This window comes from Myotis daubentonii, chromosome X, assembly GCF_963259705.1.
Source record: "Myotis daubentonii chromosome X, mMyoDau2.1, whole genome shotgun sequence".
Taxonomy (NCBI): Eukaryota; Metazoa; Chordata; class Mammalia; order Chiroptera; family Vespertilionidae; genus Myotis; species Myotis daubentonii.
Window position 1 is genome coordinate 26,882,265 of NC_081861.1, and position 16,586 is coordinate 26,898,850.

At 41.4% G+C, this 16,586-nt stretch overlaps 1 pseudogene; it reads right to left on the reverse strand.

The window, feature by feature from the left end:
- Positions 1 to 1,575: 1,575 nt before the first annotated feature.
- LOC132224542 (non-POU domain-containing octamer-binding protein-like) lies at positions 1,576 to 15,058 on the reverse strand (annotated as a pseudogene).
- Positions 15,059 to 16,586: the final 1,528 nt, after the last annotated feature.

Here is a 16,586-nt window from a genome sequence, read left to right on the forward strand (position 1 = left end):
ACAAATTTTCTTTTCTGGAAAGAAAAGAGAGAAAAACCATAGTGTAATTTCCAGTTGTCCTTTCTTGGAGCTCTAATGCATAGAAGGATTTAGTGTCCTTATTACCCAATGCAACCTTTCAAAGAACTGTTGGATGAGAATCTAGTAATGAACCTTTGGGAACACCTTGTATGGAATCCAGCTCCTCTGCAATTAATGCAGTATGACAGCTGCCCGAATGATTTATATCAGGGTTTCACGTAATACCACCTCATTTGACAAAGAGAGAATGGGAAGATTGACAATATTTGCTGTGTCGTCTGTTATATACTAGCTCAGTATATCAAAGGCTATACCCCCTTAAGCATGACTGACAAAATTCTTGGACTTGCTATCCCACAAAAATCTCATCTCTGATTTCTGTGAGTCAAACTACTGGAAAATGTCCGAGTTGGGGGGAAAAAAAAGGCAGGTTTAGCAGATGTTTTGCTGTGCTATGCTCTTAGAAGAGAGCAAGAGAGGAAATGGTTTTCTCTGGACACATTTATAGACAGAAGTACTGTGGGAGCCTTTTCTTTAAAACCAGTTTCCTGGTTTAGAAAACCAGGAAAAAATCAGGGCTGGTCATCAGGGAAACTTATGAAGTTTGTTTTTAGCCCTTTCACCTCTCTTCCTGTCTTCTGTTTCTTTCCTCACAACTAGGATTTTTTTTAAGGTTTAAAATGTATTTTAATAATTTGATACTGCATTATTGCTCCATTTCTTAGAAAAGCTCCAGAAGTATCAGGGACAAATCAAACATGGTACACAATTTTAAAAATATACAGCATAACTACCTAAGATAGGCAATGCTTAGAGCTACTGTCTAACCTTCAGCATACAGCAACCCTGCTCCCAAGATTATACTAGGCCTATCAAGAAAAGCTGTGTACAGCAATATCAGACACAAAAGGGCATTCCTGGGTTGTCCTTACCCAAGAAAAAAGTGGAGGCAAGTTAATACAAGATTTTTTAAAGATATACTAAAATGAAAATCTCTAAGATAAAATGTCTTCCTTAGGACATGAAGGGATAATATATGGGACACAACAGAACTGTATGTATATTATCTGTGACTTCTGTGGACATTTTGCCTGAATTCCAACCTGGGAGTGAATGGAATGATGGGGCTAAGGTCATTGGGGGTGTTTATGGTTTTTGTGGTATATGTGGCAGTATCTCTGGGGTTGGGAAATTTAAGAATGAGAACACAAATAGAACAAGATAAACAAAGAAAGGAATGATCAAGATTAATGGGGGCTCTAACTGGATCCACTTTGCCATTGTTCCCCCCTCCCAGGCCCTCAGTAATCACATGAGACTTCAGGAATGCATCACACAGTTATGATTAAATGATATATCACACAGAACTGATTTGTTAACTATTGCCCCTCCCTTGCCCACTGCCTCTAGCATATTCCCTAGAGTAGTACAGGCAGGGAAGACCTAACTATTGGGAGGAATCTCTAACACGTTTCCAGGGTAGAATTCTGGCTAGCCCAAAAAAGTGTCCTTCTCTTAAGGGTTTTGAGAAACTAGATACTTCAATTTTATTAGTCAGCGATTTTTGTTTGGAGAAAATTCAGCTCCAGGATCTGCACAGTTGAATGCAGGAGGTGTTCCACCAATTGTTCCTGTTCCTTCCATTGTAGCAGTGTGGCCAAAACATTTGGTAGTTGGTAGGGGCAATCTCAAGGTTCCATCTGGCATTGTAGCGGAAGTTTCTAGAGGAGCTGAGGTATCAGCCGGCATAGGAGCAGGGGGCATGACACTTCTGTTGTTTATGCCCATAGCACCTCCCATAGCCATCTGGCCCATTTGTATCTCCTGCTCCCTGGCATCAGGGAAGAAACCCTTGAATTCTTCCTGCTGTCATGGCATCTCTTCTTCATGTTGTCTGTGCTCCTCCCCTGGCCTGAGCTCCAGCTGCTTTCGTTTTTGCACTTCTTGATTGTACAGTTTTTCAATCCTCCAAAGTCTTTCATGATGCCTCATCAAATCCTGCCTCATTAGCATGACTTGGTGCTCATGGTGAGCAGCCTCCATCTCCATCTCCAGTTTTTTGAGCTTCCTTGATGTTGTGATACACTTGATCCTGTTGCTGCTTCTCCATCTCAATGAATGCCTTCAGTGATTGGCATACTCATATTCAAAGGAGCCAGGCTGTGCAAATCTAGGTGGCTCCTCCCTCTCCTTGTGAAATTGCTGGTTCTTCATAACCAGGTTCTCTGGAAGTCCTCCTTCATCATCTAACTGGTCCATCTAACTGCTCCACAGTCACAGGCAGAGGAAATGTGGTAAACAGGAAGGAGCCTTCACTGCTTCTGCCCAGAGCTTTCCAAGCAGCTGTCTTCCCTGAGAATTAAACAATGCCTTTTGCTGAGGGCCTTCCTCAATGATCCACAATAACTATGTCCCTCTCCATCTGGCTGAACACAAAAAAGGCTTCCTCAAGCAGTTTGTTGGACACATACTGAGGAAGGTTTCATACTGTAAGGGATACACTATGGCAGGCAAAGTACACATGCAGCTGCTTTCCACGGAGTGGCATGTTGTCCAGCTCTACTTTAGCAATTTCTGCTAGAGTTTGTGTTTCCAGGCAGATAAAGCCAAAGCCCTTATCATTATGAATGAAGACTTTGCCTGCCTTCCCATATTTCTCAAATATTCCCTCAATTCCTCCTCAGTGATATCAGGAGGAAGATTGTACACAAAGAGCCAGCTACATTAGGTGAAGGTCTTCTCTCCTGGATCCCTAAAAGTCTTCAGTTTAATAGTCAAGCCTTCATTTTGGTTGCTGGCTTGCTGCCCTTCTGCAGGTATTGGTGCCGGGGTTGGCTGCTGCTGTTGCTGCTATAGTGATGATGATGCTTCCTTGGAGCATAGTTTTGCTTCTTCAAGTTAAAGGTTTTATTCTCCTTTTTGCACCCCTCTATCGACTGTTCTCACCTCAGACTAATGGCGACCAGAACTAGTTTCAATAGTCTACAGCAGCGGTTCTTAACCTGTGGGTCGCGACCCCTTTGGGGGTCGAACGACCCTTTCACAGGGGTCCCCTAAGACCATCAGAAAACACACATATAATTACATATTGTTTTTGTGATTAATCATTATGCTTTAATTATGTTCAATTTCTAACAATGAAAATACATCCTGCATATCAGATGTTTACATTATGATTCATAACAGTAGCAAAATTACAGTTATGAAATAGCAAGGAAAATAATTTTATGGTTGGGGGTCACCACAACATGAGGAACTGTATTAAAGGGTCGCTGCATTAGAAAGGTTGAGAACCACTGGTCTACAGGCTTACTTCCAAGTGCCCATAGTTATCACACAGCCCCAGGTATGTACTGTGAGGCCTCACTAAAACTAATAATAATTACTATGTATTGAGAAATGACAATGTGCCAGACATTGTGCTAGGTGCTTTATATAAACATTATCTCATTTAGATCTCAAACTTATGAGGTAAGTACTATTATTCCCCTCATTTTATGGATTAAGAAAGTGAAGCTTAAAGAGGTTAGATAGATTTTATTAAGGCACAAATTCAAGTCCAGTGCCCTTTCCATTACATCACTCTTTTGTCATAGAGTGATAAGAAAGAAAAGGGTATGCCAAGGCATAGAAGATTCTAGCAACCAGAAGATTCTCACATCACATTTTTAAAAACATTTTTATTGATTTTTAGAGTGAGAGGAGGCAGGGAGAGAAACATCAATGTGAGAGAGAAACATGAATCAGCTGCCTCCTGCACCAACCACCCCCTGGGGGGATTAAGCCTGCAACACAGGCATGTGCCCTGACTGAGAATGGAACCAGCAATCTTTTGGTACACGGGACAACCCCTAACTAACTGAACCACACTGGTCAGGGCTCATATCATATTTTTCAGGAATGAACTTGCCAAACGATCTTAAATCTAACCTAAGACAGACTCCACTGATGGTCCAAAGGAAACTGTAAAGATGTTTCTTATCGTTGATATGGGTAAAAGGGGAGTTTGGGTTTAACAAGAAGTTTATAGGTGCTTTTAGATGAGGAAACTATAACACATATTTTCTGTGGTAATTTCAAGTGATTTTTGAATTTGCACTTTATTTCTTTTTTAATATATTTTATTGATTTTTTACAGAGAGGAAGGGAGAGGGATAGAGAGTTAGAAATATTGAGGAGAGAAAAAAATTGATCAGCTGCCTCCTGCACACCCCCTACTGGGGATAATGCCCGCAACCAAGGTACATGCCCTTGACTGGAATCGAACCTGGGACTCTTCAGCCCACAGGCCGACGCTCTATCCACTGAGCCAAACCAGTTAGGGCTGCACTTTATTTCTATCTAGCCCCTTCCATGATCAATCTGTTACAGAGCTTTAATGCCAACATCACTTTCATAATCTCTTTACTGATACATCAGTCTGAAGAGTGGCACAAGATTTGAGGGGCACTAAGAAAACTTTAGGATTTGTACATATCCCCCTATTAAATTGCAAGTCCTCTTAAAGGGTAGGCTATTGTCACTTCTTGAATAATCACACAATTTCTTATTGGAATTAGTTCATCCCATTGTTTTCCAATATGAAGGATAAGAACCATGATTATAGGTCATGTTGGATGAAGAGTTAGGGGCAAAGGACAAGCTGCAATTGGGATTCTGGAAGGGAGCCACCAAGAGAAGCCTAGGCTCCTTCTCAAATTTATTTAGGGTCATTGCTGGCCCTCAGCACATGTCTTTCTGTATGGCTAATGAATATAGAGCTCAAACTAAGACCCATTGTCTTCTGTCTATGATTTGTAGGAAGTTGAAGGAGGATATATATATATATATATATATATATATATATATATATATATACCTTGAGGAAGCTCACCCCTGCTGACCCACCCGGGGAAGGGCTTGGTTTCAAGGTTGAGCAGTAAACAGGGCTTATACCAAGTATTTCACACTCTCTCACCTAGATCTCCCTGTGCTAAACAAGATGGATGGCTGAGATCAAGTGGGATTTACAGCCAGAAAAAGGCATTTTCCTCTGTTTATTTACTTTTCAATAAAACTAAGTAGCCCACAAGAGAGTAAAAACTAGTGATTCTGCCCCTCTTTGGTATGCACTAGGTTTGGTATTATACCCTGCAAGACATAGTCTTGGCCATCAACTTCCCTATCTTCAAATCATAGAATGACAGAGCTGTAGGAAGACTCCTAATTCACATAGTTCCACCCTTAGTTGCACAAACAAGGGAGAGAGCAGCTCAGAGAAAGAGATGGATTTGCTCAAGGTCATAAAGTGAGTTAATTGTGGGCTAAAGCCCAGATGTCCTGATTCCTGGATGAGTACTCTTCCAATCCACCACATTGTAACCTCATCAATGGCAGTCCTCCAATTAGGGCCTCTTGGCTTACATCTGTTTCAGGTTCCAAAGTATTCTCCTAGCTGACTTTTGGGGCTCACTTTGTAATCCAAGGCCGTTTGGACAGTGCCTCAGTGTCATCCTGGATTGTTCTTCCCAGATCAACTGCGATACAGGCCAGGATAGAACAGTGTCACAAAATCAGTCCCCCTGGCCTCTGCACTATGAGTAAAGGTAAATGAATGTCTCTGTCTTCTGTCTAGGGCTCTCAGATTGCTGAACAGATGTCTGTCTTAAAATGACTCCTTAGATACTAGGCAGAGAAAATATTGGTTACATGTCCTGGTAAGGGAACACAAGCTTTTATAGTGCCAAAGAGCCACTGTTGCCTACCTCCCCCTCTCCCCCACAGGTCCAAATGTACAAAATGTTGAATTTTCCTTGTCAAAGATATGTACAGAGTCCACTACTTGAAAAATTCTGGTTAGCCCTCTGTTATTGGAAAATTTGCTTTTAAGTTCAAGCTTGAGCTCTTCTCAGAAGACCTTACCTGTTCTTCTACCAGGCACTAGACTCCCGACACAGTTTTTCCATTCAAATGAAATAACCAGTATTTCCCCAGTCCTGACCAAAAAAAAGAAAATATGTCATTTTGTTTAGCCTTCTGTATTCCATATATTTGCATGCTTCTCCTCCCTGAACCCACCAGCCTGTGGCAACGAATGGGCACTATTTTTGGAGCTAACCTAAGTGAAAGGACAGTGGCACTGGAGTGAGGAATTTGAAAAGGGATTCCTATGTCTCTGGTGCTAGGCTCAGCTCCTATTTCACTCTAAGCCTCAACTCAGTAAAAGTAATCATCTGGTGTTGCTGCCTAATGCTGGAGATGCTTAGTTCCTGCTGGGTCTACTTTCAACAGCTCAAATAGTAGCAGGGTACACAAGTTGGAACATGTTCCTCAGGAAGGGCACATGACATATGGCTACTCACTTAGCAGGGCCAAAACTATTTCTCCCTGGAGGCTGACAGCTGCTCTGCTGAGGCCCTCTGGACAAGCTAGGCAGCCTTCCAAGCTGGGAAAGGCCATTTATTCTCCACTATCACCTTCTACCATCAAAAAAAGAAGCTAGAGTGAGGCTGTCTTCTTACATAGTTCAAGTTAGGGATGGCCCTATATGTACTCTATGTGATTCAAGGGATATGCCTAGGACCAGCTTTAGGCAAAGCTGAAAGAGGTAACCATTTACATATTCTGATATAATGGCTTTCCAGTAGGGCTGTAATTATCTCTCTTCCCAAGCCATTATGCTGACAGAAATCTTAGACCAGATATGTAAGTTATGGATTCTGGCATCTCCACCATTTCCTTGTAAGGGAAACTACATGGCCCATGGTTCTTGCTGAAGAAAATAGCCCTAGACTATTCTTTGAAACTTGAATGGTTACTTCTTTAGTCATGGATGAACATCTGACCTGAGGGCACTGAAGCTATTAAATGGTGGATGACTTTGTATGAAGTGGACTAGCTACAAAGCCATGCTTAATAGGGCAATGGGAAGTAGCTAGGACACATCCTTGGAATGCAAGTATGAAAATACTGAGATTTTTAAAAATATATTTTTATTGATTTTTTTACAGAGAAGAAGGGAGAGGTATAGAGAGTTAGAAACATCAATGAGAGAGAGAAACATTGATCAGCTGCCTCCTGCACATCCCCTACTGGGGTTGTGCCCACAACCAAGGTACATGCCCTTCACTAGAATCGAACCTGGGACCCTTCAGTCCGCAGGCCGACGCTCTATCCACTGAGCCAAACCAGTTAGGGTGAGGTTTTTAATTCGTTGGTAGCAGAAGTATAAATAAAAAGGTACTAGACCAAAGCAGAGAACAACTGCAGTGTTGTTGCTTTTTAATGGAAGAACACTTGATACAATTCCAGCTATTGAAGAGATGAGATTCAATTCCTAAAAACTCTCTTAGTTCCTGAATGATGCCAAATCCTGAGTTCCCCTTAGAAGTTTTGAAGGCACATTTATTTGTCTTCATGTAGTTGGGGATGAGGCTGAAATATGCAAAAGGGATCCTTCTCTTGAGGGTAATGGGGAAAAACTCATAGCACCAGTGGACTTTTTTCCCCCCTTGGAACTCAACTTAGACTCTTGGTAAGCCCACCAATTTCGTGCATGTCATATAAAAGTCCCATCCTCAGTCCTTTTCTCTAATTCCATCCGTCTGCCCAATTCTAGTCCAAGACTGATCATCACTTGATGTGGCCAGCTTCCCAGGAGGGTGACAGAAGATCATCCTCTCTCTTTCTGAGCATTCCAACCCAGATCAATCCAATCAGGCAGTATACAAGAGACTTCTGTCACCTTGCCTATAGTGGGGGCATGCCAACTTAGCTTTTGCCTTTAGATCTAGGCCAACATGATTGAAGATGCCCAACTCAATTTTCAGGCCTTACACATGGTCCCCACACTGACTAATGTGGGCACCAAGAGGGGTTGGACACAAAGCCAGTGTTGATTTGTGGCAGCTCCAGAGGCCTTTCATGGCATAATAATTATCCTTCCAAGCCTCTTGCCACAAATAGCTAGCATGAGTGATTTTGCAGTATTTTTAAAAGTTGCATAGACAGTCCATTTTTGGGCTTGGTGTTGTGGACAGAATTGTGAAAGAACCCTACCTATCCCAGATTTTACCAAAAGCCAACCCTATCATCTTTTTTCAGTCTGGGATGAATTAGCCTGTGTGGGGAAGCAGAGAAAGATAAATGATACCAGGCCACTGTTTGCAAACCTCTGGCAATCCATAGTGGAAAATATTTGTGACAGATATTTGTACCATCATATGGTGAGAGCCCAATAGACTTTCTTCTAGAAAAAGAACCTAGATTTTAGTCTCCCTCAAGTAGGCCCATCTGAAGCAGTTTTTGAAATTCACCCCTCCATTTTTGATATTTATGATGGAGATTGGCTAGGCCTGCAATGATGGAGAAATAGTGCTCTAGGTGACATCTCTAGAATCTCTGCAGATAGTGGGAGAAATGGCCATGGAAGTTATAGGATGATTCCAGGACCCAAGGGACTAAGCCAAATCTCGTTTCACTGCTGAATCCACAAAAGAAAAATCAATTTTGTAGCTTCAGTTACAGAAAAAGTGAAAACTTTAAAGTTATGTAACTCTTGATTTTTCTTAATGTACTGAAATTTCACTGAAAATTCTGGAGATAGAGGAAGGGAAGAAGAAAGCATTGAAACTGAACAAATCAATCACACACAAAATAATGTTGCACATATTTCTTGGACTTATCTCTACCACTTATGAATTGGGCAAGGATGAAATGACATCTTGGTTTCACAATTGAAGAGTTCATATGCCCTCTTGCTTTATCTCCACTTACTGTTTGAGTTTGGCTTTAAAGGGATTTATGTGGCCGAAACCGGTTTGGCTCAGTGGATAGAGCGTCGGCCTGCGGACTGAAAGGTCCCAGGTTCGATTCCGGTCAAGGGCATGTACCTGGGTTGCGGGCACATCCCCAGTGGGAGATGTGCAGGAGGCAGCTGATGGATGTTTCTCTCTCATCGATGTTTCTAACTCTCTATCTCTCTCCCTTCCTCTCTGTAAAAAATCAATAAAATATATTAAAAAAAAAAAAAATAAAGGGATTTATGTGACACTTCTCCTAGAACAGTGGTTGGCAAACTGCGGCTTGCAAGCCACATGCGGCTCTTTGGCCCCTTGAGTGTGGCTCTTCCACAAAATACTGACTTCTGCGCATGGGCCACGAAGTTCAATCGCACTGTACATGCGTGCCTGCATGTGGTATCTTGTGGAAGAGCCACATTCAAGGGGCCAAAGAGCCGCATGTGGCTCGCCAGCTGCAGTTTGCTGACCACTGTCCTAAAATATCTGATTAGCTTACATTTTATAGTCAAAAGCAGATAGGGAGTCACCTGTGGCAAGGCCAGGCTTAATAACCCTGTTCTAGACAGGAGGAGCCATTGGCCAAAGGGTTATTCCTTCCTTCCTGAGCCCTCATAACCCATATGAGCTTGTTTGCCTCCCTAACTGGGCCAGAAACCTGGGATCCATGTCTTATTCAGCGGTTCCAAGAATAGCTTCATTTGTCAATGGTCCTACTCTCCAAAGTACCCATTACTAGATACATGAAATCAGGTTTAATTTTAGAAGCACAGAACATCTGAGCCAGAAAAGTCCTTAAAAATCAACTTTTCCAGAAGAGTGTGAAAAATAACTATAGAACAAATCATAAGAATTAGCATATTACCATTGTGCAACCATCTTAATAACGGATTCAGGCAATGATCAACAATATATGCTGAAACTTTAGGACACAAGACCATGTTAGTTTGATTTTTTTTTATGGTGGTGTCTGCCCAGTTTCTCCATTGTCACTGTATCTTTCCCCCTTTGCAATTTCAAACCTAATATCACTGGCAATGGAGCAAATTTATGTATGTGGTTCTTAATGTAATAAGTCGGTAAGGACACCTTATTTATGTAACATCTTTAAAATTAAAAGCCAAGAAAAAAGTACCTTTTTGTAAAAATTGGGAAATTGATACCCAAAGAGGAGAAGGAACTGAATAAAAAACTGGAATTAGCCTCCTAGTGTGCCATCTAGTTCCAACCATGATGATGTTGCTGCTGATACATTCATTTTTTTAACAAACATTTTTATGAGTTCCTGTTATGTCCTAGGTAGTGTGCTTAGCACTCTGGAGTAATCAGTGAATAAACAAAAGATCTCTGCCTTCATAGGGCTTAAATTTATCTTCATATTTTTTTAAAATATATTTTTATTGATTTCAGAGAGGAAGGGAGAGAGAGAGAGAGATAGAAACATCAATGATGAGGGAGAATCATTGACTGGCTGCCCCTGCATGCCCCCCACTGGGGATCAAGCCCGCAACCCAGGCATGTGCCCTTGACTGAAATCGAACCCAGGACCCTTCAGTCCACAGGCCGATGCTCTATCCACTGAGCCAAACCAGCCAGGGCTATCTTCATAGTTTTTATCTTTACTCTCTTCATTCCCATTCTCATCCTTGCCATTTCATTGTATTTAGCACCTTTTAAATTTGTGGTCCTTTGCAGAGAGACTCCTAAATGGATATATCTCCAGGACATGGCACAGAGTAAGTGCTTAATAAATAGTTGTTGAATTAATGAATGTGCATGTGTGTGTGCACAGGTTAAGACTGAGTGTATATCGCCACTCCATGTCTGCACTTTAGCTCAATTTATTCCCCCTTCTTGGAATAGCATCTCCACTTCTTTACCCAGTAAGAAAGCCTCATTTCTTCAATGACATCTTCCCAAGAGGATCTACCCTCTTAACAACTATAGTGTTTACCACTCATTTGATTCTCATCACACACAGTATTATGGCAGTTTGGGGATTATTGTTTGGTTATTTTATTTTCTTTTTTAAACTTTATTTATTTTCTCTTCATTTTATTTTTTTCCATCATCATTTATCCCCCACTATACCTTCTTCCACCTCCATTAACACCCCTCCTGCTCTTCAATCACCACACTGTTGTCCATGTCCATGAGTTCTTTCTAATTTTCTTTCTTTTTTGCTCAATGCCTTCAACATCCACAATAACCCAGAGCTGTTTTCCTGCTCTCTATCTGTGAGTCTGTCTCTATTTTGCTTGTTAGTTCAGTTTGTTCACTAAATTTCACATATGAGTGAAATAATATAGTACTAGTCTTTCTTTGACTGGTTTGTTTCACTTAACATAATATTCTCCAGGTCTATCCATGCTACTGCAAAGGGTAAAATTTTCTTCCTTTTTATGGCCAAGTAGTATTCCATTGTGTAAATGTACCATAGCTGTTTTATCATTTACTGATGGACACTTGGGCTGCTTCCAAATCTTGGCTATTATAAATAATTCTGCAATGAACATAGGGGTGCATATATTTTTTTCATCTCAGCTCTGTCATTTGCTGGCTGTGTGACTTTAATCAAGTTACTGAATCTCTGGTCCCTAGTTTCTATCTATCAAAGAGAATAATAATGGTACTACCTCCAAGAATATTGTGAAGATTAAATGGAGTGATGCATGCAGAGCACTTAGAACAGTGACAGTGGCACTTAGTTGGTGCTCTGTCAGTGATAGGAGAGAAATTTCCAAATCAAAATATTGGGGCACTGGGGGAATTCCAAAATGGCAGCAGAGTAAGTGGAAGCTACACTGACAGTCTCCTAGTACTAAACTGGAATTACAACTAAAATACAGAAAAACCATCCTGAATAATCAACTGAAGACTAGCTGGAGAGAACCTTGATAACCAAGGATGGAAAGTGGATACCGCATAGAGACTGGTAGGAAGGGCGGAGGCAAGAAAGGGCTGACTGAGCTCCCACAGGCAGCAACTGAAGTTCCAGTGCCATAATTCAGCTGTGGGGGTTCCCACTGAGAACTCTAGGGTCTAAACCCCAAGCTGGGCCCTCAGCCCAGAGCACCCAAACTGAGAAGGGTGCTCACATAGCATCCAGCTGTGAAAAGCAGCAGGGTTGTGTCTTCCAGAGAAAGATGGCTGTAAATGCAGGCACCCTCTTAAAGGGTCAATGCACAAAATTCCCTGTGCAGCCACTCACCTTGGGCTCCAGCAGAGGGAGGATAGAGTGTACTAGAGCTGTGTGAGCAGAATCCAGGGCTGGGGGCTCTGAGGTTAGAGCTCAGAAGGCAGCCATCCCAGTTTCCTGTGCTGAACCATTCCCTCATACTGCAGAGGACATCTTTCTCCAGCATACCTTTACCATCTAGGCAGCTTTTACCTTGGGGGTGAAGCAATTGCCCCACCCTATTAGGAAACCTCTTGCCCACCCAGTGGTCAATAGCCTGCAGATAGAGGCGGATCTCTGGAGCCATTGAGTCTTTGCCTGATCTCCTTCTGGGACTGGAGATAGGAAAAGCAGACATTGGTGCACATTTTGGTCCTTTCCAAAGGCACCCAGCCCCAGCAGAGGGAGCCACAAACTGTGGATTGCTGATAGCTCCACACAGGGTACTCAGGGCCAGTTACAAACAGCTTTTGACATTGTCCTGTCCTAGAGATTTGGAGTCATAGATCTACCTAATACATAGACACAAATCCAAACAGGCAGCCAAAATCGGGAAATAAATAATAATAAAAAAACAGGCCCCAAATAAAAGAACAAGAGAATTCTCAAGAAGAAGAGCTAAATGAAATGGAGATAAGAAATTTATCAGATACAGAGTTCGGAATAATGATGGCAAGGATGCTCAACAGCATGAGAAAAGATATAGTAATTATGAAAAGAGACTAGTCAGAAATGTAGAATAACATTGGGCCCATCTGGCATGGCTCAGTGATTGAACGTCGACCTATGAACCAAGAGGAAACAGTTTGAATTCCTGGTCAGGGCACATGCCTAGGTGGTGGGCTCTATCCCCAATGTGGGGCATGCAGGAGGCAGCTGATAAATGATTCTCTCTCATCATTGATGTTTCTATTTGTCTCTCCCTCTTCCTTCCTTTCTCTCTGAAATCAGTAATAATTTTTTTAATGTTAAAAAAAGAACACATTAGAAGTAATACACAGGAGATTAGGGGAAGGTGAGGATTGGATCAGTAAATTAGAAGACAGGGTAGAAAAAACCACTCAATGAGAGAACCAAAAAATAAAAATAATAATTAAACAATGAAAAAAAACAGGAGGGAGCTGTGGGAAAACATGAAACAATATTCACATCATAGGAGTACCAGAAGGTGACGACAGTGAGCAAGGGATAGCGAACCTGTTTGAAGGAATAATGGCAGAAACTTCCCTAATATGGTGAAGGAAAAAGTCACAGGAGTTCAGGAAGCACAGGGAGTCCCACGCAAGGATACCCCATACAGGCCATATCCAGACACATCATAATTAAAATGTCAAAAATTAAAGATGAAGAATCTTAAAGGCAGCAAGAGAAAAGCAATTTGTTACCTACAAAGGAGTTCCTATAAGGCTATTTGCTGATTTTTTTTACCAGGAACTCTACAGGCCAGAAGGAAATGGCATGAAGTATTCAAGGTAATGAAACACAAGGATCTGAAACCAAGATTATTATATTCAGCAAGGCTATCATTCAAAATAGATGGTAAAATAAAGAGTTTCCCAGACCAAAAAAAAAAAAAAAAGGCTAAAGGAATTTATCACCACCAAACTAGCACTGCAAGAAATGCTAAAGGGACTACTGTAATGCTACCATCAACAAATGACAAGTGCTGGTGAGGATGTCTAGAAAAAGGAACCCTAGTATACTGCTGGTGGGAATGCAGACTGATGTAGTCACTATGGAAAACAGTATGGAGTTACCTCCAAAAATTAAATATGGAACTGCCATTTGAACCAGTGATCCCACTTCTAGGAATATATCTTAAGAAACCCAAAACACCAATCAGAAAGAATGTATGCACCCCTATGTTCATAGCAGTATAATTTACAATAGCTAAAATCTGGAAACAGCCCAAGTGCCCATCAGTAGATGAATGGATAAAAAAGCTGTGATACATTTACACCATGGAATACTATACAGCAGTAAAAAAGAAGTATTTCTTACCCTTTGAGATAGCATGGAGAGACCTGGAGAGTATTATGCTAAGCAAAATAAGCCAGTCAGAGAAAGATAAGTATTACATGATCTCACTCATATGTGGAATCTAATGAACAAACTAAACTGATGAACAAAATAGATACAGAGATGTAGAAGCATGGAGCAGACTGTTGAATCTCAGAGGGAAGGTGGGGGTGGGAGATCAACCAAAGAACTTGTATGCATATATGCATAACCCATAGACACAGACAACCCATGGACTTCAGAACTATTGGTGAAGGCCTGGGGTAGGGAGTGATGGCAGGCTAGAAGGGGTCAATGGGGGAAAAACATGGGCATGTATAATACTTTCAACAATAAAGATTTTTAAAAAATATTGGGACACTGAAGAACACATGTCCTTTGGGGGATTCAAGGTTTTAGAATGTTTGAGATTGGTACTTTTCTAGAAAAGTCAGTTTCTGTGCCTAGGAAATAGCTTGCATTCTGCTCTTTGCCACCTAGTCTTGAAAACTCTGCCCAATGGCTTGATCAAGTGCAAATTTATCTCTTATTGGGGAAAAATGAGACTCAAAGACATTAGGACCTGGCAGGAAGCTCAGAATGTAGCTAATGCAATCAACCGCCTCCCCACCTTCATGCATAACCACCCAAAGGACCCAGAAGCTCAGGAAAAGAAAGTGTATTGCTCAAAGTTACACATTAATCTCATAGTGGAACATTGGTTTCTTCCTCTTAATCTTTCCCCTGAGCCTTTATAAGTAAGGGTTTAAAAAGAAAATGTGTGCAGCACAAAACAGACTGTTAAAAAACCACAAATCCAGGACACTTAAGCTATTACTTCAGGGTCTCGACTTCAGAACTATTGAAATTTTGTGCCAGATAACTCTTTGTTGTCGGGACTTTCTTGTGCATGTTTAGCAGCATCCCTGGCCTCTACCTAACAGATGCCAATAGTAAAAATGTTTCCAACATTGCTGGATGCTCTATGCAGCGAGGGGCTAGGGGCAAATGGCAAAATCACCTCAGGTTGAGAACCATTGCTGAATAGGAGGAGCACTGCAAACTCAGCTTCCTCCTTGGCCATCTTCTGAACTCTTAACTATACTGTCTCCAGTGGTGATATAAGCTGGCCCCATGGTTGATGGCTTCCATGTGTGCATCTCTAGCTTTGACCTCGCCTACCCACTCTTGTTTCATATATTCACTGCCTACTTGACATCTTTCTTGCACATGTCATTGGCATCTCAGACAGTATGTTTAATACCAAACTCCTGATTCTTGACTCTGCCCTTTTCCCATCTTATTCTTGCTCATATTCATTCATTCCTTCTTACATTATACAGTATTACAAACCTACTGTATGAACTTCCTGTGGCTGTGGTAACAGATTACCAGAAACTTGGTAAGGCTTAAAACAATAGAAATTTATTCTCTTATACTTCTGAAGGCTAGAAGACCCAAATCAAGGTCTCAGTAGAACTGTGCTCTCTCCAAAGGCTTTAGTAGAGTCTTTCCTTGCCTCTTTCAATTTATGGTACTTACAGGCATGTCTTGACTTGTGACTGTGTCACTCCAGTCTCTGTCTTCATATAGCCTTCTCATTTTCCTCTCTCCTCTGTATGTCTCTTGTAAGGACACTTCTCATTGGATTTGAGGCCCACCCAAATAATTCATATGATCTCATCTCAATATCTTTAACTTAATTACATCTGCAAAGACCCTTTTTCCAAACATGGTCACACTCAGAGGTTATTTTTTTTAATATATTTTATTGATTTTTTACAGAGAGAAAGGGAGAGGGATAGAGAGTTAGAAGCACAGAGCAGAGAGAAACATCACCTGCCTCCTGCACACCCCCTACTGGGGATGTGCCCGCAACCAAGGTACATACCCTGGGACCTTTCAGTTGGCAGGCCTACGCTTTATCCACTGAGCCAAACCAGTTATGGCGACACTCAGAGGTTCTTGAGGTTAGGACATGGACATATATTTTAGGGGCCATTATTCAACTTATCATGCCTATTATGTACCAGGGATGTTATAAGCACTGAGGATGTAGTAGAAAACAAAGCAAAGTACCTGATCTCATAGAAATTATACTATATTATAGGGGTATAGATAATAATAGATAGCTATTTAATATATGACTCAGAATATAAAATGTAACATGTAATGCCACAATATAATTAACATAATGATAGTATAATATATTATAATATATAATCCTATCTAATAAAAGAGAAACATGGTAATTGGCCATACGTCTGCTACCCTTCCCATTGGCTAATCAGGACGATATGCAAATTAACTGCCAGCCAAGATGGCAGTCAGCAGCCAGGCAGCTTGAAGTGAACATGAGGCTTGCTTGCTTCAGTGACGGAGGACTCCAATGTTCCCTGCCTGCCTTGCCAGCCTCTGAGCTTGCAGTTTGAAACATTGTTACAAATATAGAAGCTAAACAAATCCCCAGAAACCTGCTTTCAGCCAGCCGGGATCTCAGAGCTGGAGTTGATACAGTGTTTCGATTATAGAACCCAAACAAACCAGATACCTGCTTTCAGCAGCAGAGGCCTCAGAGTTGGAGACAGAGTTAAAGCAGGCCCAGAAAAAAA